This window comes from Acomys russatus, chromosome 1, assembly GCF_903995435.1.
Source record: "Acomys russatus chromosome 1, mAcoRus1.1, whole genome shotgun sequence".
In the NCBI taxonomy this organism is placed as follows: domain Eukaryota; kingdom Metazoa; phylum Chordata; class Mammalia; order Rodentia; family Muridae; genus Acomys; species Acomys russatus.
Genome location: NC_067137.1, coordinates 84356877 through 84384321, shown reverse-complemented (window position 1 = coordinate 84384321; position 27445 = coordinate 84356877). Strand labels below are relative to the sequence as shown.

At 44.0% G+C, this 27445-nt stretch overlaps 1 long non-coding RNA gene across 1 annotated transcript; it reads right to left on the bottom strand.

Moving 5' to 3' along the window:
* Window positions 1-15304: 15304 nt before the first annotated feature.
* Window positions 15305-26926, bottom strand: LOC127190553 (uncharacterized). The gene is made up of 4 exons (XR_007830783.1): window positions 26741-26926; window positions 25497-25620; window positions 15960-16075; window positions 15305-15849 (listed from the first exon to the last, which is right to left on the bottom strand). It is a non-coding gene; the product is annotated as an uncharacterized LOC127190553 (long non-coding RNA).
* Between the last annotated feature and the right edge of the window lie 519 nt (window positions 26927-27445).

Here is a 27445-nt window from a genome sequence, read left to right as displayed (position 1 = left end):
TCTAGAATGATCTGCCTAGTTAGCTCAGCCTTTGGCCCATTCTTATCTAGATATTCAACATGGTCAGCTGCCAGGAGTGGCTTTGTTGGCATCTGATCCCACTGCCCAGACTTCCCAACTGAGCAGAAGGGGCTGAGCTGTCCACTGCTAGGCTGGGCAGCTGTTGACTTCAACAGTGTGACTGCACATGCTGCAATGTTTAAACGTGTGTGTGTGTGTGTGTGTGTGTGTGTGTGTGTGTGTGCATGTGTGTGTGTAGTGTGTGTGTGAGTGTGTGTAGTGTATATGAGTGTGTGTGTGAGTGTGTGTGTGTGAGTTTTGTGTACATGTATGGCCAGAAGATGGCAGTGAATCCTTTGGAAATGGAGCTAAGATGGTTGTAAACTTCCAGATGGACTCTGGGATGAGAATCTGGGTTCTCTGGAGGAGCCAATGCTCTTCACTGCTGAGCTGTTTCCCCAGCCCCCATACTGCTTCTTTTATATTCTCAGGTTCCCTTTGTTGAAGTATATGTTAGAGATATACACGGCCAACAAACTCTATTACTTATGCAAATAAGTTGCAAAACCTTTCACTTAAAACTTATTTTCTGTTTTTCTGTTTCTTATAATTTATTCATATTACACTTGTATCTTCCCATTTCCACCCTCCCTTCCTTTTCCACCCTATTCCCCTCCCCTAGACCTGTGGCAGAAGGGGACCTCCTCCCCCACCATATGACAGCCAATCAGGTCTCATCTGGATAGCCTGCTTCCCCTTCCTCTGTGTGCCCATGCTGGACCTCCCCATATGGGAAAGTGACCAAATTAGGAGCCCCAGACTTCATGTCAGTGGCAGTCCCCACTGTCCCCACAACTGTGGAGAACAAGCTGCCCATTGGCTAGATCTGAACAGAGGGTCTAGGTTCTCTGCAATATTTTTTTTCTTATAAGATGTCACCAGGTCCTGGCCCCTGGCTGCCTGGACAGCTTCCCTCTGCTCTCTGCCTATGTGGCCCGTCTCAGTGGACAGAGACAGAAGCTGTTTGTCATCCCCGCCCCCCTTTTCCAGGTCTAATAAAGCTTGTAAGACAGAAAAAATAAAATAAAAGCCACATAGAACAAAAATCGCAGCTATCTGGTCCATACATGGGAAGTGTGAATTTGGCAGTTTGTTTTTAAAAGAATAAAATGCTTTTGTATCTTAAAACAAAGTAAATGCTAGGCAGTCCAGTTCACTGAGGTTCAGAGTCATTAAGGAAACATTCGTTCCCTTGAGTCACCTCTGTGGATGTCTGGCTATGCCCTGAAAAGCAGGAATGGAGTAATGAGGTCGAGGCTTGGTTTCACAAAGATATTAGTCTTCAGCTGGTGGAGGGGAACATAGCATGGGTTTCTACCATAACTGCTTTTTCTTCTTGAGCACAAAGGGAATAAAGGACTTTTATATAGTTGCCTCTACCAAATCTAAAAACAGTGGGGGGCGTGCCAGTAAGGGGATTACTGTGGGTGTCTTCACCCCACTCCTCACTGGCTGCGGCCATTTCCATGATTGCCAAAAAAAACCCAGAGCCAGAAGAGTCCACTCAGTAAAGGTACCCAGTGACCCTAACAGCCCCTCTGAGGGGAGGCGATGGGAGCTGCCCTGGGATGAGAGTCGTGGATTTCAGAGCTGGCCTTCCATTCCCCTCACACCAGTGGATGTTTTGAGTCTTCGTTCTCCTACAAGGTATGTCTTCTTTGATATATAACCATGTCAGACTCATGAAGGTATGCTGGGTTAGACAGCACACTCAAGGCCAGAGCCTGGGAAGGCTGAGAAGGCAGCCATACCTATCCATTCAGGAGGACAGGGCATTCAGTCAGACAACTGGCTAGAGGAAGGTTTTATTCCAAACATTGTAAGACTGACAAAAATTGCTATAACTTCTTGTCACCATGCCTGCCATCTGAGAGTGTTTCATTCTACCATAATAAACTATCTGAGACTGGGTGATTTATAAACAACAGAAATTTATTTCTTACAGTGATGAAGGCAGTGAAATCTAAGGTCAAAATGCTGATAAATTCCATCTCTGACTCCAACGTGGTGGCTGTATCATGGTATCTGTCCTCTTCCAGAGAGGAGGCTATGTGTCTTCACATAGCAGGAGCACAGATCAAAGAATGAAAGCCGTTTCTACAAGATGTGTGTGTGTGTGTGTGTGTGTGTGTGTGTGTGTGTGTGTGTGTGTAAACATTAGTCCACAATGAATCTTTGTGACATAAACACCTGCCATTAGACCCTAGCTCCCAACATCGTTGCCTTGGGATCAAGAAGGGATTGCATTCCGCCAAAGCACTGCCTTGCCTTCCTCAAGGGAACCTCACAGGTTTCCTTTATCTAGGTCTTCCCTGAGCATCTGAACTCCTAAGCTGGACTAACTCTATCAGGCCAATGTACAGACCCTGATGGCCATTGGCTGACAGAGACAATGCCTATTCTTTCTCATGTCGAGTTCATTTTACATTATGAAGGAATCTATCTCCTATAGAGGTCCCATATCTGGTTCAACCACAGTGGAGGCTCCTCACAACTTGGCCTGTCCTTAGACGTTTGCTTTCTACCACCCGCCTTTTTGAGATAAATGTGTCATCTTGAAAGCCACATTTCCCCCACACTCAATCTGTGTGAATGAGGCGGCTTCGGGCTGTGCTCACATTCTCTCCCCAAGTGCCCAAACCCATTCAGAAAGACATAGCATTCTCCTGCCTTCTTCTCTCAACTCAACTCGTCAGATGGTTATGAATCCATCTGACTCTGCAAAGTCCCTCCTGCCTTCCCACTTCCTGCCACACTGTCCCAGGCTCGAAAGCCAGTGCCCTGGCTCTTCTGCTTGTCCTGGTGTCTTCATCTGATGCACCTTCCACGCTCCTCTCAGGCTAGAATGCCTGTTATTCTGTTTGGTACAGTGATCCTCTGCTGCCACCTCAAGCACAAGTTCTCTTTTTACTTTTAAGCACCTCAAAATAGTCGAAGCTAAATTCCTTCCAACAGCTAACTTTTGCTACCCTGGGAAGTGTCTGCTTCCTTTGCTAATGCCCTCCACCCTCCCCTTCTCCCACACCTAGCACTACTTTTTTGGCTCTGATACCCAGAAGTCCATCTCTGCCCATGCTCTGATCTTGGCAGTCAGCAAACTCACCCGGTGTCCATTCTCTCCAGAGAATTGAGAGCATCCATCTTCCCCTTCGGATGGTGAGATGCTTATCCACAGTCCCTCTACTTGTCCATGGGAGGATGGTGATTGCAGTAATGGTAGAGAGCATTGACTCACAATCGCACAGAGCCATCTTCCAAGGGCTCCGTATAGGTTAACCTCATGAAGCAACTCTGTGAAACAAACACCGCTGTTCTCATTTTTACACACAAAAAACCAGGCTGGGGGTGATTGAGAAGGTAGATTATATTGGCGGTGAATGGAAAAATGGAGACTGAACCCAGGGGTGTTGAAGACAACAGTGATGATGAGCAACAGCGTCTTAAGGAACAACAAAGGAACTGTAGGTGCTAACCCTAGTGCCGACGGCTCCTGTGTCTGCCCCCCTTCTCAGCACTGGTTTCTCTGTGACCCCAGACTGCGGTTGTAACTTCTGCTACCTCCTTTCCCTGACTGCAGGGCTATTCCCAGCTCTTCCATGCCTCTCCTGCCTGTGTCACTAGCCTAGATTCTATGTCTACCTTCCATCCTGGGACGGACTCTTCTCCAGTGTCTCCAGTCACTACTTCATGTTTCTTTTTGTTCCGCTTTTTTTTTTTTTCTCCTCAGCTACCATTCACTATGTGCTGTGTTGTACCACATGCACTGACTAATTTCCTTTGTGAAGGCCCCTTTATCAAATACGTGTCTCTCTGTATATACAGATGTACATATATGTGTGTTTATTTATAACTGCTTACTTTATAAGATCTTCCTGATCACCACACCAACAGCATCTTGTATTTATTTGGCCTGTGTCATTTTGTTAGACAGGCTCTCACATTGACCGTGCTGGCTTAGAGATTGCTACATGGCTCAGGGTGGCGCTGAACTCCACATCCTCCTGCTTTCATTTCCCAATGGCTAATATCAAGACATGTGCTGCCACACCCAGCTAAGCATTCATCCTGTAGTTAATGTCTGTGACATAGTATCATTCAGCGAGGGGCTCAAGTATTTTCTTTTTGATATCATATCTCAAAACTCCACTGGGTGACCATATTTTCAACGATTAACCAATTACACTGCTGAAAGGTTGGGGGTTTTGTTTGTTTGTTTGTTTTGCTTTAAGCTTGGAGTGTAGCTGGGTGGCAAAGCACTAGACTAACATGTGAAAAGCCCTGGATTCCATCTCCCCCAGGACAAAAACAAAACAAAAGAAGAATAAGAAGGAAGAAGGGGAGCGGGGAGAGAATTTGTGAAGTTATCACTAAGATATAAGAAAACCAAATAGTTTTAATAAGTTTAGACAAGCACAGAGAAGAATGTCTCAACAGTCTTCCAGCTGCAGCTCATGACCCAACACGTGAAACTGGGCCGTCTGACTGATGCGGAAAAGCGCTGCAGCACACTGTCAGTGCTCTAAGAGCTCCGAAGTCAGGACATGGGAGTTCTGTGCTTGGTTTACAAGTTGGATGGCATGGGACAGACTATTCAGTTTTCTTCCGTCGGTTTCCTTGTAGCTCATGTGATAAAGAGAAGTAAAAGCCAACAAGTCTGGGCCCAGTGTTCCATCATGGATGGGCCAGAGCCTCATGAGGCCCCGTAGTTTCTTCAGGATTTATAAGCAGTTAATGGTCACCATGTGTGTGTGGGGGGAGGAGGGGTTCCTCACTCCTGTAGCCACAGATAAGTAGCCTGTGTCACTATGAGTAACCGCTCACCTATGCTCATGCAGCGATGCTGAGCAAACCCACTGGCCCACAACAACCACAGCAACAAGACATGGAAGCTGAGGCTATTCCGTACACGTGCACCTCAACTCAGACTGACCACAGTTCAAGCACTAATTAGCTATATGGGATTAATGAGTACAGCATGAGGCGATGAAGATGGCGAACATAAAGTTATAACTATTTGGAAGGGGTGGTAGAGGGGTCATTGCTTCACCCTGTGGGGGATGCAGGTATAAGCATTCATTGTGGAGTGTGTGTACAAGTGTGTGGGCATGCACACAAGCACACACATGCACACACTGTATACTCATGTTTGGATGGGTACTGTTGGTCCCTGTGCATACGGAGGCCAAAAGTCAACATCCGGAGACTTCCCTCAGTTGCTCCACAGCATTACCTTTCATACGATCTCTGTGAACATTAAGCTTGTTAATTCAGATGGGATGGCTGACCAATGAGCTTCAAGGATCCACCTGTCCCTGCACCCTAACCAAGCAGTGGAGTAACTGGTGTGCCCTGACACACCCAGATTTTTATGTGGGTCCTGGGGATACAAACTCAGGTCTTCAGGCTCACACAGCTGGTGCTTAGCTGAGCCTGAGCCATCTCGTCGGGTTTTCCACCTTGTCCTTCAGTGTCCAGCTCCAAACACTCTGTTCTGCAACCAATCCAGATTCTAGATTGTTCCCAATCGCAGTTCCGATTTCCTGATAATGTCCTTTGGTCATTGTTCTCTCTGCCTTTTAAATTTTGCCCTTATTTTCAAAGCTATCGTTAAAATTGCTTCTCTCACTAAATGTTATTTTCCTCTCCATCACTTTGATAAAACACCAGCTAAAACCAACTTGGGGAACAGGGGCCTTTCTTAGTTTGCATTTCCCACACCACAGGCCATCCTTAATGGAAGTCAAAGCTGGAAATGAAGAGCATGGAGGCATGTTGCTTGCTGGCTTGCCCTCTACAGGCTGTACTTTTGCACAACGCAGGACCAACCTGCGCAGGAGGTGACACCACCCACAGTGGACTCGGCCCTCCCACACTAGTCAGTAATCAGAAAATGTTCCTAGAGACATGCCACCCATCTGAGGGGGACATTCTCCCAGCTGAGGTTTCCTCTGCCCAGATGACCTCTAGCTTATGTCAAACGTTGGTAAGCAGGTAACCGAGCCTACACATGCATATCATGTAATTTAGGTGAACTTCTTGATTTAGATTTGTTGTTACTGGCTTTTTTATTCCTTCTATATTTTAGCCTATTCAGGCCAGGGTATTGTCTCTAAAATCTCACTGTTTCACACTGTAGTCAATTGTCCTGTCGGTCCCCAGACATCTAAGAGAGGCCAATTTCTGGCAGGCACTGGTCAAGATAAGATAAGCAAAAGTGCAGGAAACCATTACTTTAATTAATAGTTTTTTATAACCCAGGCAACAAAAATACCCATATGTCAAGGAGGCTTAATGTCATGCATTTCTTACCAATCTGGATGGGAGATCATGGCTAGACACTCACAGGCAGTCAGCAGACTTATTTCTTGAGAAAACTGTGTACATGGAGGGCAGAGGCTGACTCCGGGTATCTTCCTCGATTTCTCCACTTTTGGTTTCTGAGACAAGTTTTCTCAATACACCTCAACTCACCAATTAGCTAAACTGACTGTTTAGCAATCCCCCTGTCTCCACCTCTCAACACTGAGTATTAGACACATGTATGTGTTGCCACACCAGATGTTTGCAGATGGATATTAGGGCTGCAGAGCTGGGTTGAGCCTGCATTGCAAACACTTTACCAATAGAGCCATCTCCTCAAACTGCAGCCTCTTTTAGGGGCTTGTGTCTTAGGCACAGTTGTTTTGGGAAAGAGCAGCATAAGAGACAGGAAGGACTAGAGTGGTAGCCAGGGCACAATGGTGTTATAATTAGGGTGCAAACTAGGTATAGTAGGTGCAAACTACTACTAGAAGTGTCTTCTTAGTTCGGATTTCTATTACTGTGGAGAGACACCATGACTACAGCAACTCTTATAAAGAAAAAAACATTTCAGCCAGACATGGTGGCACACTCCTTTAATCCCAGCACTCGGGAGGCAGAGGCAGGTGGATCGCTGTGAGTTCGAGGCCAGCCTGGTCTACAAAGTGAGTCCGGGACAGTCAAGGCTAAACAGAGAAACTCTGTCTCGGAAAAAAAAAAAAAAAAAAAAAGAAGAAAAAAATAAAGAAAAGAAAAAAAGAAAAACGTTTCACTGGGATTGTCTTACAGTTTCAGAAGGTTATTCCATTGTCTTCATGGTGGGAAACATAGCAGCATGCAGCAGACACTGTGCTGGAGAGGGAGCCAAGAGAGTTCCACATCTTGATCCAAAGGCAGCAGAAGGAGACTGTGTGTCACACTGGGTGCAGCTTGAGCACAGGAGACCTCAAAGCCAGCCCCCAAAGTGACACACCTACTCCAAAATGATTACATCTCCTATTAGTGACACTCCTTATGGGCCAACCATTGAAACACATGAGTCTATGGGGAGCTACACTTATTCCAGCCACCACAAAAAGCCTGTGTTCAACACCACAATTGTGTGCTTGTCTGTGGAGCATCACCTAAATTCTCTCTGGTGATGTCTACTCCTGTATCCAGGACCATTCCTTCAGCCATTGTTCCAGGATAACAGGACACAAGTTTATAAAGCAGTATGCCAGGAGGAGTGTGTAAAATTATCTGAAATGTTCAGTCGAAACCGAAAATCAGTGAAAATACATGCAGTGAGAGTAGCACTCACTTCAGCCATCTGTCTGAACGGCTCTACCACCCTTAGAGCAAAGGAATGGAAGGAAAACCCACTAAGTTTTGGGATTGTGCCCAGGATTCTTTTCTTCTAAATATAGAAACAAATATTTAAGTCCCTGGTGCCTTTGTGCCAGCTGTCCGGGTTGCTCCCATGATTCTTCCTTCCCACAAGGACACTGCTTCTTCTGCCTGGGCAGAGAGCTCTCTTCCCCTATGCTGATGCAATCAATTCACTTCCATTCAATTATGCAGGGATCCAGGAAAGGGTGAGCATTCAGGCCAGACACAGTGAGCTGCTTAGCATTTTAGAACGTTTTCCAGATCCTAATGGCCCATCAGTGACATCAAAGTGGAGAGTTTCTGTAGTTGCCTCGTCTTGAAAGGCCAGCAGAGACAGCAGTTGCTAGTTTATTTAAGTCCCTTAATTATTTACTATCAATACAGAGACTATGCTTGGAGAGTTTGACATGAAAGAGAAGCTTAGCCTAGACAGATCTTATAAAAACAGGGCAATAGGGATACAGGTGAACTGCCAGGATATAGTTTGCCTATCCACCATGATGACAAACTTGCCCTGGATGTCTTTAGTGGTGTTATAGTGACAGTGGAACCTCAGCCAACTCCAGGAATGATGTTGACCATCTGGGCTGTACATCTGCCCAGAGGCCAGTAGCCATGGCCTTGAAGGCCCCTTGGATTAAGTCTTCCTGGAAGGAGTTGAAGTGAGGATGACATCATTTTAATTTGATAATTGATTGTCGTGTACTTTTTATACCAACTGATGAGATGGAGATTATGAGGCAGCAGACTAAGCCTCTATATTTGTGTTCCTCAGGAGCTATCAAAAGACCATGAGAAAGGTTGTCTGGGTGGCTCTGCGCTTCAGTAATGCTTTTATCTTTATCATCATTTCGTGTAATGATTCTACAATGCTTACATTTACACAGCACTATTTACAGACCTTTCTAACCATCATGTTCATGAGGTGAGAGCATAAGCAGCTTCCAGGTAAGTGAGTGCTTGAAAAGAATTATCACCCTGTGGAACTCATGGGAAAAAAATATAAACGACCTACCCCAGCATGGAGAAATAGCATTGGTGACATGGTCACTGTCTCTGGTCTTACTTGTGGACACTTTCCTAGATCCATGTCATTTGTATGGGTCAGCTGTTCTTGGGTTACTAAAATAACTATGTATTTAAACAAATTTAACTGGATGTGTGCAGAAAAAATGCTGTTTGCTTGTAAACACCTTAACCTGGCTATTTGTTTGTGTGCCCCACGCAGCCATGGCTTATAGGAAATTTGGCTTTCATTTGTTGACAATGCCAATAACAAATACGAGAGAGAGAGAGAGAGAGAGAGAGAGAGAGAGAGAGAGAAAGGAAGAATGCATCTCTCTGGTGCTTCTCTGCCTATTTCTCCTGGTAAATATGCCATCAAGAAACAATGGGCAGGCTGGAAAGATGGCTCAGGGGTTAAGAGCACTGTCTTCTTCCAAGGGTCCCGAGTTCAGTTCCCAGCAACCACTTGGTGGCTCATAACCATCTATAATGAGATCTGGTGCCCTCTTCTGGCATGCAGGTGTACATGCGGGCAGAATACTGTATACATAAGAAATAAAAAAATATTTTTAAAAAAAGAAGAAAAGAAAGAAACAATGGGCACCCCTGTTGAGTTAGCTAGGAGGAGAGCAACCATCCTTGATGCTGAAATCCACAGACCATTAAGTCTTGTTGTCAATGACTCCTGCTACCTGACATTCAGGGTCAGTTTTAGTAAAGAAAATGCACCATGGGATGGACACATCTTGCAAGCCATTAAGCAAACACTGTATTGCAGTAGAGCCATCCACTTTTAAAAAGTGACCTCTGGAATTCAGAGACATACCACAGCTGCCACATGCAGGATCCCACCTCCCCTGCTTCACAAAGGGTTCCACATTTCACTAGTAAGAAAATTTTATTAGTAACATGTCAAATACTCCACAAAATACAATTACCATTCTTCTTCCTCCCAGCTTAAAAACAAAAACAATCCAACCAAAACTTTAAACCATGACCCAAATATTTTTAAATGTGAAAAAGACATATTTTAGGTTATGTAACAGATACAAATTTCCCCAAATAAATGTTGTAGAACGCCCCATCTGCTCCACATCTGAGTGAATTCCCACAGAGCCAGACTTCTGCTGGCCCTTCTTCATTAGTGGGTTATTATGACACTGTATTTCACAATAGCGAGAACTCATGACCAGAAGAGAGCATGCTCAAACTAGACAACTTAGGCAACTCTTCCTTTACATAGCCCCTCCACCCTTTTACTGTGACCTCCCCAACCTAGAGAGAAAGGTGCAAGGTCGGGGGGGGGGGGTCCCTGGCAGGTCAGGATCTTGTAAAGAGCAGAGCTCAAATGGAGTTGGAGACAAGAGGTGAAGGAAACAAGCTGGGGGTCAAATTTCTAGCTTGGGGTCACCAACACCCAGAATCCTAGGTTTAAAACACAGGGTAATTTGTACTATTGGTACAGGGTTACAAGTAAGAGATCCTCTAAGTGTTGACCCTGGGAACTTTTATACCGCTCCAGGTTGCAGTGGAGCTCCCCTACTGCCAGGGCGATTGAAGGGAGCCAGCCATCCCCCTGGCTGATGAGAATGGGCCAGTACTCTACTTCTCTTCCTCTAAAGCCCTTGGTTTGGACCCAAACTTCTAGCCATCAAAATCAATTTCCATGCATGTTACACTGTGTTATATTTGTGACTATTTGAGACAAAAGATTTTATGGTTTTGTGATATTTATTTTTGCCGCTTCTCTCTTCTCTCTTTTTCCCCCTTGAGACAGGGCCATCACATACTGCCCAGGCTGATCTCAAAGTCACTATATAGCTGAAGAGACCCCAAGCTTCTGACCCTCTTTCCTCTACCACCCAGATGCTGGGACTGCAGATGTGTGGTGCCATACCCACTTTTGTTTTGTAATTCTTAAAAGAAAAAAAAAACTGGCTATGAAAAACAGACATGAACATCCATGTGTAGGCTTGAATTAGTGTTTTCATCTTGAAATTACAAATAACCTTTCTACGCAAAACTGCATTTACAGGGGAATATTGAAAAATGAAGACTTGGGTCCCAGTGAAGAATTGCAAAACAGAATATGCATGTTCAGCAAGAGCCCTGCAGAACCGAATGTCCAAAGGGATTTCAGAAGTACGAATGCAGAGGAACGTTCTTAACTCAGCCAACTGTATAAACTAAGCCTTGAGGAAAGACAGAATCACCTCCATGTGGAAATTTTGTCCTAAAATGTAACAATTTTTAGATACAATTCACATTTTTTTGAAAAAAATTGCACTTGTCATGTTGCTAATGTATAGTAATGTATAGTAATAAAGTTTAAGAATACAAATATGTAAGTTAAATCTTAAATCAACATATATTACATAAAGTACTTAATTATATACAGCCTTTGATTGTTCCCAACACATGGATTTTTCTCGGCAAAACATGACTCACACTGAATTCTAGAAACAAGAAGACTACCTTACCTCACAAGTACTCGGTGACTAAGTATGGCCATTTTTTTAAAAAAGAACTGTGTTCAACAATAACATTACTGTGAATGGATTCCAGTCTGGTAAGCCCTTTCTCAGCCAGGATTCTAAGCCATTATCTTCCTCGGTCTATCCCTGTGAGAGAGGAGGAACAGAAGAGAGGATGGGGACAAGGCTGCGATTCAGAGAGGCAGCTTGTGGGACAGAGAGGGGACGGCTTCAGTAGCAGGTGTTGAGAAATCCCCAGGCCCACTCAAAACAGAAGACAAGTGAGCAAAGTCTGTCTCTCTGGCCTTATTTGCCAGCTCTTGGGCTGTGGTCTACTCACTGTGATTGTCCTTTACAGATTTCCTCGACAACAATACGAACCTGATTTACCCTGTAAAAGAACAAGAACACCAGAGAGGTGGAGGGACTTCTGTGCACATAAGTTGCTTCCCTACCGTCTCCCAAGGAGACACCCCAAGATGAGTGCTGACCAGCCTCATTGCCCTACGACGGAGGCATCCCACGCCTGCCAGCATAGAATCTGCTGTGAAGCAAGGTGTATGTGTGTGTGTGTGTGTGTCCTGTTCTGCATGAGCAAAACTCCCTCTTCCCTGTGCATCTTGCTCACCTGCAAACACTATTGAAGAAAGATGTTGGACAACCATTCCAGTTTGGAGAAGAAAATTATCTCAGTAATCTTATGGGGAAACCAAGCAAAGTGACCGTGTATCCCTCAGGTCACAGCCCCAGCTCTGGCACAATGCTCAGCCCTAAGAGTGTCTCAGCGAGTGGTGAACTGCACTTCTGCCTGAGTCCCCAGGCACCGACCTGCTTAATCTTGAGATGTGCATTGAAAACGGCCCATGCTTTTGAGCACACGCACTTGTACCCAGCCTCAGGATTCAGCACCTCCCTTGACTGTGTTTCCTTTTTTTTTTTTTTTTTTTTTTTCTTCACTAGCCTGCCCAGAATCCAGGTTCAGCAGTATTTCGTAATAATGCCATATCTCATGTCTCATCTGTGCTGCATAGAATCTAATATTAGGCATCGTTTCTGAATGAGAGAGAGGAGCAGTTCAGTCAGACAGCAGGTGCTCTGTGGATAGTGGACACAGGAAGAGAGAATGAATACAGTAAGCCTACAGTCCCTCCCATGAAACAATTTGCTCTTTTCTTACAGATCCTGCACTGCTCCTTGCCTCCTTTTTTTTTTTCCTCCTCTCTCTTTGTGTCCATGTGTTCTTCTTTGCCAGGATGTGTGTGTGTGTGTACATATCTGTGTGTCTCTGTCTCCGTGTTTGTGTATCTATGTGTATCTGTGTGTGTGCATGTTTCTGTCTGTGTATTGTGTGTGTGTGTGTGTGTGTGTACATTTGTGTGTCTCTGTCTCCATGTTTGTGTGTGTATCTATGTGTGCGTGTTTCTGTCTGTGTCTGCAGTGTGTGTGTGTGTGTGTGTGTGTGTGTGTGTGTGTTCTTTTTTGCCAGGGTATCTTATGGTAACCTCAGGAAAACAGTGCAACAATGACACTCAGATTCCCCATCTCAGTTTCCTGTCCTAAGGATGGCTTTTGTGCCCAGAGGAAGGATGCCTAGAGTCAGAAGAGCAGTAGCTGGTGTTGGCACCATCCACAGTGGAACATGCAAACAGAAGTCATGAGCAGAGCAAGCCTGGATGGGATCTCCCTGTATCCCAGATGGCCCTGGTAAAACCACAGCCATCCATGGGCTAACTCAGGCAAGTCTGCAGAATTTAAATACAAGTTAAAAAAAAAAAACAAAAACAAGATAACACTTGTCAACTCCTTAACTATGAGCTGTTTATTGGGGGAAATTGTTTGCACTAAAAAGTATTTTTAAATAATCCATTTTTAAAATCAATACATATTTAAATAAAAGTAGAATCACAAATACCACTGGCTTCTAAGACAGCTTATATACGAAGGTGTAGATCAGAGCACTCAGGTAATTATATCTTGAAATAAAATGGATTTTTACATTTGTTACTGGTTCTTTGTCCCAGAGTTCTGGCTTTGTTTAAGGATTCTGACATACAGGAAATATTACAAATTTACACTTTCTTGATGATAATTTTCCTCTTCCTTTCTCTTCTATCCCAAAATATGTATATTTCTATACTTAGCCAATTTAAATGTGTGCTTCTTTAAAAAATGTCACACCTGTTGACATCAGTGGCCTCTTCTTAGAGGTACTGTCACAAGCCATACCAGGTGTCCATGTCAGTATAAACCTAAAAAGCATTAGATAATTGATTCTATTTTAGACTTATAATGGCATTCTTATCCTATCAAGTTTGGAGTTTTAGATTAGCGTCAATTTTAAATAAATCAATATTTTGAAAGAAGTTTTCTAAGAAATACAGCCTTTATAAGCAATGAAATAAAAACATTAAACACTAACACTAACGTCAAACCTTGCTCTCCAATTGACTTTTAAATATTTATATATGGATTTCAAAGACATCGTCCCATTCATCCTAGCGTGTCTGGAAGTCTTTACCTCTATTATAAATTGTACTTTGTCCTAAAGCACCTTTCCTAATGCTGATTGAGCAATTAAATATAATCCTGACACTTGGATCAACTATGCATCTGTAGTCTTTTGCTTTAGTCTTGCACAATGCAGTCTAGTTAGAGGCCCCGTACTCTCTGTACAAATCACCTTGGTGATTCACCACAGGGACCAAATGTGACATCAAAAGTAAATGCAAAATAAGATGTGAACAACCTGGTTACAAGCCAGTACTTCAGCTAGGGATGACACTGTGTTGACAGTTGCCATATCTGAGCTGCAAAAGCTTAATATCTCGATTTAGTATCACACGCCTGTTTGTCATCATTTTGAACAAAGCTCAGAAAGCACACCAGTAAGCAAATCTTCCTGAAGCCCTTCAGCACATGTGCACATCACTTGTGCAGTCCTTGGCTTTGAGTCTTGTCTTTGCTAGCTTCGCTATCATAGCCACCCTAACACTCATCTTTGAGTCTTTGGTATTTTCTTAAATACGCCTTTGGCACCTAGTTTTCCCAATCCTCTTGATCAGCAACAGTCCCTTAAACGAAACACGCCGTAGGGCAAAAGCTTCAGACCCTGAAGTCGGCTCACTCAAACATCAACAGCACAATGTATCCCTTCCAGCAACATGTTAAGTCATCACCCTTCACACTGTAGAACAAAGGAACTTATCGAAAATTCTCCACGAAGGCATTCTCCGACGTTTTGTGAAGTGGCAAGTGATAGGCTACTGTACAGAAGTCAGTGCAATGTTTCACCCGGGCCCCTGGCATGAGCTCTTAGCCAGGTGAAGAAATAACATCATTTCTAAACTCTGTCATTCTCACCAACTTTCCAGAGCAGGTTTTTAAAAATTATTAACCTGTTAAAAACATATTTTGCCTGTTACCCTTTTCCTGAGCTTCGTGGCCTATTAGAAAAAAAGATCATAAATAAAATTTAAACTCTTAAGGGCCCAGCACAAATCTTAATCAACCTATAGAACTTAAAGACGATCCTATATGCAATGCTAAATTTACTACATTTCATTCTTAAAGAGAAAGTCTGTTAAGACCAAATAAGAATAATCAACAAGAAGAAGAACAAGAACAAAAGTGGATGGGGCTTGGGGGGCTCCAGTTATTACACTCAGCAAGTAAGCTGCAGTATACGCCCACTGGCCCCGTCGTGAACTGCCACTCATGGTTAGAGGATGCTAACAGCAAGCAAGCATTTGGCACAGTGTTTGAAAGCCAAAGCAATTCCAAAAGATCAAACCTCATCGTGTAAAGAAAATTAGATTCATTCTACCCTTAATCCTCAGGGCCACAGCATTATCAATTTAATATGTTCTTTTTTTTTTTTTTTTTTTTTTTTTTTCCGATAAAAGTGGCAGAATTTAGGTGAGGAGTGGCTTAAGAACTTTAATCTAACAGGTTGACCAGAGATCAATCCCTTTCTATCTTAAAAACAAAAGGCCAGAGGATCTAATGCATCAAGCCACTGCTTTATGATAAGGTGGGTGTATGTTCCATTCAATGTGATGGCACTAAGGATTGCTGGGTAATACCCATGGTTCAATGTGATGGCACTAAGGATTGCTGGGTAATACCCAGGGTTCTCTCCCCTCGGTTCAGCATGCATCTCATCACTGAGATCAAGTGCACTGGTAGTTAGTGTTTTGTATTAATATCTTCACTATAAACAGTTCAGGCATTTAGAAACAAAATATCAATGAACGTAACAGTTACTTTAATTCATTTTATAAATCAGCAACTGAGAATTTTGCTCCAAGTGGTCACCAGTGTAGCCCATCCCATAGATGGCATTCTCCGAAGTATAAGGCACAATGTGGTAGGAATGCAGCTCTTCATAGTAGAGAGACTGGGAACAGCACTCCTGTACCATAAACTTCAGCCGTTTTCTTGTATCAGAATAAGCAGTCTTATAGCAGGGAGCTTCCTTAAAGTATTCATAGCTCTCCTTCTCCGTCTCTAGATGTATCTTCCTCAGCAAATTGTTAATTAACACAGACCTTCTTAAGTAGGTTTCTGGGTCTTCAAGAAACCTGAGCTTCTCCAGAGAGAGTTTGAGGATACACGTCCTGTCTTCAGGTAATATCAGGTGCTAGGAAGCAAACAGAGTCATTAATCTCCCGCATCGGAAAATGAAAGCTGGAGTGCTGTGCTACCAGTGGCATTTGGGAGGGGGGAATTGGGAGAAAAGTAAATCCTTACTTTTGGAAAATACCCCTGGTAATCTTGATGTAAATCTTCTTCTTCTGCATATTTTCTCTTAAAGTAGGCTACTTTCGACGTTGTTAATGAATATGATGGGACTTCTCTTGGATAAGCTAAAACAAAGAACAATTGGATAAGGGTGAGGTGGCATCATGACCAAGAGTGTTTGGTCACATGGAGACCATGCTTAAGCAGAAATCCAGTGACCCCAGAGATTGCTACTTTCTCACCAAACAGTGCTGTCATTGGCATTTGCCTTATGATTGCGATGCCATCATTTCAGACCCAAAATAGATGGTCGCATTTAGAACTCTATGTTCATTTCCTTATGCAGCCTGGGGAATAAAATTTAAATACTGTTTAGTGTCATGCCTTTTTGTGCCAAAATATACCCTAAGTTTGAAATTGATAGACAAAACATAATGGGAGGGGCTAAGAGATGTTCCCTAGTTCTTTTTGTTAATCTCCCCAGTACTCAGGAGAGGGTGAACGTTTCCAGAGTAGTCAAATTGGCATAATATAGCTGGTTACACCTTTACAAATAATGACATAATCCCTGGCAACAATCTAAACATTCATCCTGATACCCACAGATAGGCGTAGTTTTCGCCCCTCATCAAGGAAACTCCTCCTTGTAACCACTACAGAAAGTCACAACCAATCAAAGTTCAGAGTTGTGGAGCCCAGTCCCAGTGAACACACCTACAAGACACTCCCCCGCCTAAAGCTCAGGGAACATTTCAGAACAGGGGCGCTAAGGCTGTAAGAGGCAGAGGATCAGGGAGTTTTTGTGTCTCCTAATAGCATCCGAGGCCACACCTGTAAACTATCACCAACATGATTACCCAAACCTGAGCTGAGCAAGGATGGACATGTCAAAATGGACAGGAAAAAGCCCAAGAGACCTCAACTCTAAACAAAACACTACAGGCAACTGAGAGAAGCTGGAGGTGGGAGAGGTGGCTCTGCCTAGGGAAGAGCACACCAACTCTTTGTCCAGTGCCAAATGGGTCAACCATGAAAACATACATACAAGTAACATCATATGGACTAAGACACACACACACACACACACACACACACACACACACACACATACGTATACAAATACATACGTGCATTCAATAGCAACCAATGAAAAGAGAGGCCATGAATTTGAAGGAGAACAGGAGGGTATTTGGGAAAGTTTAAAAGGAGGAAAGGGAAGGGAGAAATGTAATTAAAATACAATTTCAAAAATAAACAAAATTAGTTAATTAACTAATTAATATAATGGTATGTCTTCAGACAAGAGCATTTTACATGATTATGTTTTGACATCATCCTGACAGTTGGCATAATGGAGACTGATAATGAGGGAACGAGAGTGGATGGACAGCACAGTTGACTTCAGTGCACTTTGTGAAAGCGGCAAATCTTTGTTTCCTCCTTGAAACTGACTGCAGCTGAGGATTCTGAGTGTAAGGAAAACAGCTTGGAGTTCACCAAGATTTCCAGAGGAGTTCCCAGGATGTACTCTAGGTGGCACTGTGACCACAGGAAGGAAGTAAGATCAAAATTCCAACACAGTGGCTTTCAATTCCAAGCAGAGTGAATGTAAAAAACAGAGACCAGTTTGGTATTCATTCAACGCGCAAGGTCCAGAACAGACAGAAACCTTACACTTAATTTACGTCACCCTAACCCAATACTTCTGTGTTAGAACCATTTGACTCACAAAATAATGAGTACATAAAGGCATGTGGGTTAAATACATTTACACTACGACATGTGTGCTTTTCCTCTAAAGTCTAGCTTTTCCAAGCTGCAGTATTAGAAATATGCCCTCCGATAGCCTGCTTTCTGTAGTGTCCCGGTCATCGTGAAAGCATGGGTGCCTAGCTCTCACCCAGCTCTCCTACAGCCGGAAGTATTCCAGATTCTCATTGGTGTCACTGTGGGATATAAATTCAACAAAACCTTAAGCTAGTGTGGGTATGTGTTATTAAGGAATCCAGGATTCAAGGCATGTGTGCATCTGACCTAAGATATGACGAAGACTCGTAGCTGAACTTCTATGCACATAGTTCCTGAATTTAATAAGCAAAAACGCAGAGTATGTTGATTTTTCACTGATTTGAAAGGGTTAGGCGAAAAGAACAAAACTGATCAAATGAAACCATCAACAAACCCAGGTTCCTTGTTTTTTATTTTTTTGGTTTTTAATTTGTTGTTTCTAGGATAATTGAACTGTTGGGGTTATTTTGAAATTAAATAAGTAGGTAACGCTTGTGATAATGACTCCTACTGGGAGTGCACACACACATACAAATATATGTTTGTGTGTGTGTGTATGTGTGTGTTCCTGTTTGTATACATCAACATACAGGTGCACAGACATGTGTGTGCATGCAAGTGGAGGCCAGAAGTCAACATGAGTTTTCTTCCACAGTAATCTCCACCTTACTTATTTGAGATGGGCGTCTCTCATTGAGCCACGATTTACAAAACTAGCCAGTGAGCCCCAGGGATCCTTTTGCCCTCGCCTTCTCAGCATTCAGATTATAGATGCTAGCCACAGCCTGGCTTCTACAAGAGTGCTTGGGCTCCAAACCCAGCTTACGCAGGCTTAGAGAGCAAGCACTTTATGTGCCCAGCCACTCACGTCCCCTGGCCCTACTTTTTAATTAACTAAGTGATGCAGCAGGGGTTCTCAGATGTTAGCAAGCATCAGGCTCCCCTGTAGAACATGAACTACTGGGCCCTACCTCCACCTTTTCAGGGGCTCTGGAGGGAAAATGTTGCACTCTTACCTAATGCAGCTGAGATGGATGCCGGCTGGCCTGGGGCTGCATTTTGAAAGCCTGAGTGTTACAGCACCAAGCAACTGTACTAGTGGGCCATAAAAGTTGAACTCAGCCAGTCAACTGATAGCCATGCAACTGGGTTGACTGGTGGTTTCACTGGCGGTGATGTTGTTGGCTATTGCTTTCCTTTATCAGCTTGGGTGCTTTTTTTTTTTTTCAACTCAAACAAAGCCACCTAGCTCACATATTAAATACACAGTAAAGAATGAAGTCCATTTCAACAGGAGTCCCCGGGTGCACCTTAAGAGGCTGCTAGTGTTGACACTTAGGCAGGTCACAGTTTTTCTTGGCATGATCTAATGAATTACTCTAGTAAAAGGAAGTGCAAGGAAAGACTTGGAAATAAGAAACATAACTTTACCATACGCAACATTGTTTTCATCTATATGTGTGTCCTTTATTGAATGTTGGCTTGCTTTATCATCTTAAGCATGTGGCATTTGTAGCCAGTTAAAAAGACCATGCAGGAGTGGCACAATGGATGGCAAATTGTAGCTTGGAGAATCAAGTCAAATTTACTTTCTGTCTCCTACTGCCAACTGGTCTTCCAGGGAAGCTATTTTGACTTAACAGATCAAGGTGTGTGTGTGTGTGTGTGTGTGTAGATAGATAGATAGATAGATAGATAGATAGATAGATAGATTGATAGATTGATAGATAGAAGATAGAGAATTGATTGATTCTGGGTGCCTATATTCCAAATATTATCCTAAAATATAGAATGCATCAGACCTTCAAACTACAAAGCAAATACGCAGGGGTCTAGACCTGACCCTGCTCCTCAGGGGCGGGGCCCACAGTTACTCAGTTTATTAGACCTGAGCCTGCTCCTCAGGAGCAAGGCCCACAGTCACTCAGTTTATTGTTCTTGGGGAAACACCCTCATGGCTGCGGAATCCCTGAGCAGCAGCATTCACAGCTGCTGTCAGTTTGGCAAGTCCCATCATGCTGGCTCCCTGGCTCTTTGCAACGTTTTCCACATGGTTTTTTGGAAGATGGTTTTAGCCACTTTGACGCTAAAGTATGTAGCAAACGTAAGTTGCTACATCTGTTTACTTGCTGGATCGAAACTCAAAATCTTCTGAGCTGGCAGCTATGTATTATTGATCATGCTGTTCAGCCTCTTCTGAGTGCAGATGAGGAAACCAGGCCCAAAGAGGCTCTAGTTGACAGTCAGGTGTGTGGTTAGGAGTTGGGGGTCTGGAAGTGCCTGGAGGCACAGGTTTACTCTCGGGCTCTATCGCTTCTTGGTTGTGTGACTTTAAACAAATCACCTAAACTCGTTACAAATCTCAAGTGTTTAGTAGGATTAGCCATCAACTGGCCCCTGCGACCAAGCCAAGAGGCATCCACACCTAATATATGGTAAGCCTTGCCAATACACCCAGACCAGTCACACACAGGCTGAGGCATACTCGACCCTACTAGCTCTGGCCTAGAGACCATTCCCTCCACCCAGGGTAGTTATTAATTGAAGGCCTCCAAGAAGTTAGCTCCGATGGTCCAGTTGAAAGACGTTATACAAATCCCACGACCACTCTGAGATCAGGTTTCTGGTGTGTTACTCTTGGTCACACATTGGGGCTAAAGGGAATGAGAACTGTCTTTTGAACATTCAAATGATCTGGATAGTTCATTCATGTTTTCCCGAATACCCAAGGATGTTCACTCACTGTGACTAAGTTGACAGGGATAATTGTGCTCGTGTTCCTGCAACCAAAGAGCTTGTAATTCATCTAAAAATCCAACGAAATAAACAAGAGCAAAAGGATGATGTGCGTTCAGAGTCAGCATTCTGTATACAAGCTACCAAGCTGAATGGAGCTGAGCTGGGATTTATTTCTGAAGTGAAACAGCTAACGCTGGTTTGAACATTAAAACTATTTTTAAGGTTGTATCCTCTGGGTCACACAAAATGTCTGTGCCAGGCTCCATGCATGTCACAGCGTTAAGAGCTCAGCAAGCCACACAGTAAAACAGCAGATCAGAGTGACCCACCTGTCGTTAGAACTCTGGCAGGGCAATTCATACATATGTCTTTAAATAAATGCTTAAAATGCAATTACAAACGATTGCTTCCTTATTGTTCTGCATTTGCCTCCAGGCAACTGGAATCCTGTTAGCAGTCAAGTGATTTCATTTGGTAGGAGGCCCAGGGACAGTACATTAAGGAAACATCATCAGCAAATTAATTTATAAAAACACTTTGAAAGGGCAGACAACAGTAAAAGAACATCCCCATCTCAGTAATTTTTTTTTTTTTTTTTTTTTAGGTCAAAGGAGATACCCGAGAAAGAGTGAAAAGCTGATATGTTTGGTACTTTCATCTTAGCAGTTTTTAATTATCCCCAACGTTTTAACCAACACATGGTAAAAATCAGGTTGAAGCCATCTGGTTAGAGGTGTGCATCCTAGCCATTGACAGAAGGGCCGGAAGCTGCTCTGTGGAAAGAGTAAAGTAAGCCACTATCTCCAACCAACAGCCATGCCCATCATAGATAAAGCATGGCCTTATGGGTTCTCCTTTTGTGACGTTAGCCTGGCATTGGCCATAGCAAGTACAAGCACCTATCAGTGCAAACCATGCTTAACTGATAGGAAAACTATCAGACATGATGGTTTTTATCTTAAAGACTATGAATACTTTGATTTCGAATTATCTAATCTAGAGTTAGTGATATAACTCAGTAATAGAGCATGCATGGGACTTGGGTTAAATCCTCAGTGTAGCCGGGAAACACAAACAACAACAGCAACGAGATTATCTCATCTGACTTTGTTAGCCATGTTCTTCAGCCTCCCTGCATGGCTTATAGCACTCCACTCTGACAACCGCCATGTCTTCAGCAAAGATGATATAACCTGAAAGAGCCTGAGATTTTTTTTTCCCCATGGGGGGGGAGGACAATTTCCAGTTCACTGATTTGTACGCCATTTGGCAGAGACAGTGCTTTAAAGGCACTTTCTTCTGTGTCTGCCTGTTATGTATCATTATCGCAATGACCTCTTTTCCAAACATGAATATGTATCCAACTCAGAAGCGTCCTGTTATATGTAGGGTATTTGTACCCTCACTGGTGTGAGCCACGGGTTACATAAAACATTCATGGGCGTGCTCATGAAGGCAGACAGGAACAAAGTCCAAGGCTGTACTGCTTTGTTTCTCATGGACATAATAGCTTTGCTGATATTTCGGTACCCTGTCAGCTATCTTCATTCTGTCAACACCACCCCAACCCCCCAGAGACAACGAGCACCTCTCTGTGTGCTGTGCTCTATGGCAGCAGCAGGACTCACTGTCAGTGTTCAGCTCTGAATCAATGGAGCAATCTGCTTCTTCAGCTTTATCATCTACTCCAAGCGCAATATTAACTTTATTGGCAGTTTCAGGTTACCAACAAGTGGCAGATTCTGGAAGGCCTTATGAAGAACTTCCAGAGTGACTGATTGGCCAGTGATTTCTCAAGAAAGCAACAGTGCTGTCTGGTCCCCTGGCAGAGTCCCAAGGACAGACATGGACGGTTGAACAAAGCATCTTGTTCTAACTGCTCACTGGACCAGAGAGAACACCACACCGTTAAACAAGAAGTGACCAGCCAGGCAATAAGGAAGTTGCGCTGCACCACACAGCCCACTTCTCCAGTAAGCTTGCCCTGCCAATGACAGAGGCCAAAAACTGTGAGCTTCCAGAATACACACTGGGATTTACTGCTCCTCTGGGGAAATGGTGCCCTGCTCCCTGCACCCTTCACCTTACAATATGGGAACTGACAGAGAAAGAAAATGAGCCAAGCATCTACCTTTCTGGATACAGCTTCCAAAAAAATAGTATTCTTACCAATAGTATCTAGAGAGAACTTTAACCCCGTGGCTACCCAGGGCCAGTGCTGAGAGAGGAGAGTTTTGACCTGTGGGTACCAGAGGCCCTTTAGAGAGACCTAACAAGAATCATCCACACCATCTTTGGCTTCTACGTCATCCACATCATCTTTTGTTTGGGTGGCTCAAAAGCCAGCTTTGCTTCTGTTGTCCAAGGTCAGTATGAACTCAAGTCAGACGGGCCATTCATGACTCTTGGGCCCTTGCTCTGCCCTTGAGACCTTTTGCCCTTGCTCTTATGGTCTCTCATTGGAGTTCCTAACTAGAGAGATTCTCTAGCAAGAAAACGTTCTTCACCAGGGGGGTTGCCTTCCTTCTACAGGCGTGGGGCATCCTTGAGTGGCATTGTTCTCAAGTTCAGGCAATCCCCCCAAAGCCACTGGCTGTCTTACCTCAACAAGACAAGTAGTATGTGGGGGGCAGAATTGAGCCTTAAGGCTCCTGGTTCCCGCTCCTCTTTGAAATTATCCCAGGGTTTCCATATCCTGACCCTTTGGCTAAGCACTTGAAGTCTCAGAGACATGCTGCTACATCCCCGCAGAGTTCCCAGCCTCAACCTTGTGCCTCTTCACCATCCACTCAACCACTAGTAGTTGGACGTTTCCTATCTCTCTGCTGTTAAGAATTTCTCTTAAATTAAGAATATAAAAGCAAATCCTTAGGTTTTTTTTCTAAATATAAGGCTATCTCTTACAGTACTGGACACAACACTAGTAAATCTATACTGCTTTTCACTAATACCCCCAACCCCATTATCCCCACTAAGGATCACGACCAGGAATTGGATGGGTCTGTGTGGGTGTCTCTGTATGATTTTGACTGGGGGAATTTTTAAATAATTATGTTAGACTAAAAATGGGTACATAAAGTACTAGAATTATTTAAATAGGTGGCTTATTTTTTAAAAATTAAATGTAAAGAGACTTATTAAGACTGGCTTCTGCAGCACCCCCAGGCCCATCGTGAAGGCAGGTCTCTCTCTCCCTTAGGCTCAATTCTGAAAGTTTGGTCAGTTCCTGCTTGCCTCTGTTTCTAAGAAAGTTATTTTTAATTTTTGTGTTTTCATTTTTATATTTATACATTCTGTATTTCATTTCCCATTGATGATATCATGTAGGTTTCAGAAGCCCACACTGCCATGGCAGACAGTCTAAGCTGCCAATGCATTGGCTTTCAGGTACACTTGGGACTTCAATGTCCTCCCTGTTGAAACTGAGTCATGAGCAGAGAGCCCAGGTGTGGAAAGCCTTGATGGAGATTTCAAAGATTCCAGTGTGTCCCAAGGCATCTTCAAAACCCTACAGAAGCTTCGTGACATAAATCCAAACATGAATATTGATGTGCACCTAAAAACTTCCCAACAGAGCAAGCAACTGGAAATGGAAGGCTGCAGGTAGATCTTGGTTCCAGCTCTAAGCTGTTTGATCTCAGCTTGATCTAAGCGTTGTATCCCAGGTACGCATACTCTTTATGACCGGGAGAGTGCAAGTGCACATGGCAGCTGCACTGATGAGGGTCACTAGATCTTTCAACACCAGTGTTTTCATTGGTGGATTCGCTGTGACTGTGGAGCCACCAGCTTCTCTAGGATTAAGTGTTTGCTATCATGATGCCATTTGTTTATTATTTGTTTATTTAGGACTAAATACTCTGACATTTTTAAACAAGCATGCTTATAAAAATCTGCACAGCACATATGCTACATCGTACACTTTCGTGATAAAACTCCCAACTAAAATTTGAGAAGCTCTTTTGACTTTTTTATTGTCATAGTGGTCTCAATAGACTGGCACTGTCATTCACGGACATTAAGGAACACAGAGTTTTAAAACTTCTATGTATATCACATAAGGCATGAGAAACATATAACATATATGTATAAACTACAAGACTAATGCCTACACATGAACCAACCATGGTGACTGCTTTGCTCATACATGCCCGAGAATGAGGCCACACACAGAACACTTACACATCCCCTGGAAGACTACAGTGAGTCTCATCTGTCCCCACGAATTTATTTCTCACAGTAAAATATGGTAATGATCATGGAAGAAGAGGGAATGGTGACTGGTACTAAGAACTAATGAACACTGCAGCTTTTGGTCTTTTATATATGGTAATCTTATCCTAATATTATTAAACTACAGTGATTTCCATAATTAACCATAAAAATGAATGGTTCCAAAGTCTCATGACATTCATAAAAGCCATATAAAATCAGAAAGAAGTTTTGAATGAGAAACTGAATAGATTCCCTCCAGTTGCCCATCTCTATAAAGGACACATCTTTCTGAGTTTGTCATTAGGTAGGCTAGTCACCTCTGGCAGGGTACTGCACAGAGATAGCTCAGCATACCAAATTCCATGGTGCTAGGGAGCTGAACATTTTGTTTACACACCCAATTCAGTCTTATGATTGGGAACAAAATAGTTAATTCTCCTTGGTCTCTATCATAAGTCTCTATATAAATTAGCATTCCAAAAGTCCCCACAGCCTCCTCTGCCAACTTGAAGAATTCTCTCTGTTCCTTTTACCCCAGACCCACACTGCCAATGTACTCAGAAAGCCTCCCTTGACATCTTACGAAATTCAGGCTCCCTTGGTCTACCCAATTCACATGGGTCTAAAAGAAGTCTGCCAGCCCACAAATGTCCTTTTTACAGAAAACCTTTATTGACTTCTCCCCAGCAACCGCCCATATAAACAGCCCCTTCTATTGATCTTGTACGTTGCCGCGATGCTACATTAGCATTTGTTCCTCTGGATACATATCTAAAAGGTAATTTCTCTTCAGCTGCCGATTACCTGGTAATGCTGACTCAGTCCAAACTGCGTGTGTCTAGGACAGCCTCAGAAGAGTTGGTGAGAACTCCCCTGGGCACATGGAGCATGTCTCACAGCCTCGGGCTCCTGAATGGTGACCTGGGATCTTGAAACAAGGAAACATACTGGCATAAGTCACCTCTACAGAACCGAGATGCAGAGACAGGAATTAGCTATCAGGGCAGGAGAACGTGGCTTGGGGGTGGGGGGAGCCGAGGGGCTGAGATGTTTGAGGTGAGGTCGACCTGGACTAGGGATTAGACAGAGAGATAAACCTCCAAACTCACACAATCACTAACGTAAAAGTAGGAGGAACGCTCCCCCCTCCCACACACACACACCTCCACCAAGAGATTTGGAAAGCGCCCAAAACTCATCTCAGCAGTTATTTACTTGGGTGATTATTTGGGGTAAATTGATTTTTAAAAACCACAGCCAGGTCTTGTATAATTCCAACCTGTATTCCCCTCCAAAATAACAAAGCAATTAAGTCAAAACATGGAAACTTGGTCTTTCTCTGGCATACTGACTCTTTCTGACAAGGTCTGAAGTAGCTGCTTCTCCCCCCCCCCCCATCCCGCCCCCGTTTGAAGATAGTTCTCAGCAAAGGGCTCCGTTTAACCACACCTAGTCTGCATGGCTGTGCGCTCACGGATCTCATCATCTTCTATATTTAGAGAGACGGGCTTTCCAAGGGAAGACGGGCATCCAATAAGGACGATCCCATCTAGAGAGTGAGTTACTATGGTTACTGCTCAGGAGGCTGAGGACCCATGAACTGCTGCTCCTGGCCAGACCGACCTTTTGCAGATGAGAACCTAAAACAGAATCCTGCTCTCCATACGTGCTGATTTACTTCAGCGGAGCCCTACTCCGTGTGATTTTATCCTTAACCACAGGCTGTCTTTGGGCGCTCATTGCCTCCAGCTAGCTCTCCAGCCTCAGTCAGTCAGGCAAAGCAAAATCCAGGAGGGTGGAAAACTTCTGAGCACTAGCAGAGCAGTAGTGAGCCGAGGGGGAGTCTCAATATCCAATCCTGGTATTTTTAAAAAATCAAATCAAGTTATTCGGGACCAGTGGTTGGTCATTTTTCAATGGCTGGGAGCGGGGTAGGATCTGAGGCCAAGTCCCTAGCCTCCTGCCCTAGGAAATGCGTCTTCTCTGGGCCTTGGGGTCAGACGCTTGGCTGGAGGGGTCCTGGCATCCCTTACGAGGGGTCCACTTACCAGAAAGACTGCGTGTACAACTGTTTCGCAGCTCCTGTTTTTCGCAAAGGTGTCACTCTTCGGACGGGCTCTGACAGTGACGGCGGCGGCGGTGGCGGCGACTGCAGCTTGGCGGGGCGGCCGGCTCCTGCAGGTCGGTCCCTCCTTCTCTGAAGCGCCTCTCGCTCGGGCTCAGAACGCGAGGCGGGCGCGCGGCTTTTCTAGGCGCGCATTGGACCAAAGGGAGCAGATGTTATCCGGTTGCTAGGAGCGTTGCTAGGAGGCGATGACGCCCCTCCACCACTCGGAGCAACTTTCTTGTAGGTCTCGAGCGCCAGAGGGGGCTGCTGAGAGTTAGTCTTGGAGCTATACAGAGAAGGAAGGCTGGGTCCAGCCTCGTGCCAGGGTGACTTGGTCCTTGAGAGCTGGCGACACGGGGACCGCGGAGACCGCGGGCCTGAGCGTTGAGAGGAGTCTCGCGTCCTCGGAAACGGTCACTCACTGGAGGCTATTTTGAAGTTGAATGTGGGGCAGAGGTGGAGCTGCACATGAAGATGTGAGCTGAGTTGTGTGTGATCCATTGTCCCTGGGACCGTATCTCACTGTGCTCCTGTTCCTATAAAGCAGGTTTGAGCAGTTGACGCATTTGGAAAAGGGAAATATTAATCCATAAGACTCAATTCTGAGTCCAATTCCTTTGGGCACCCCTATAGGGCTGACTCCTGA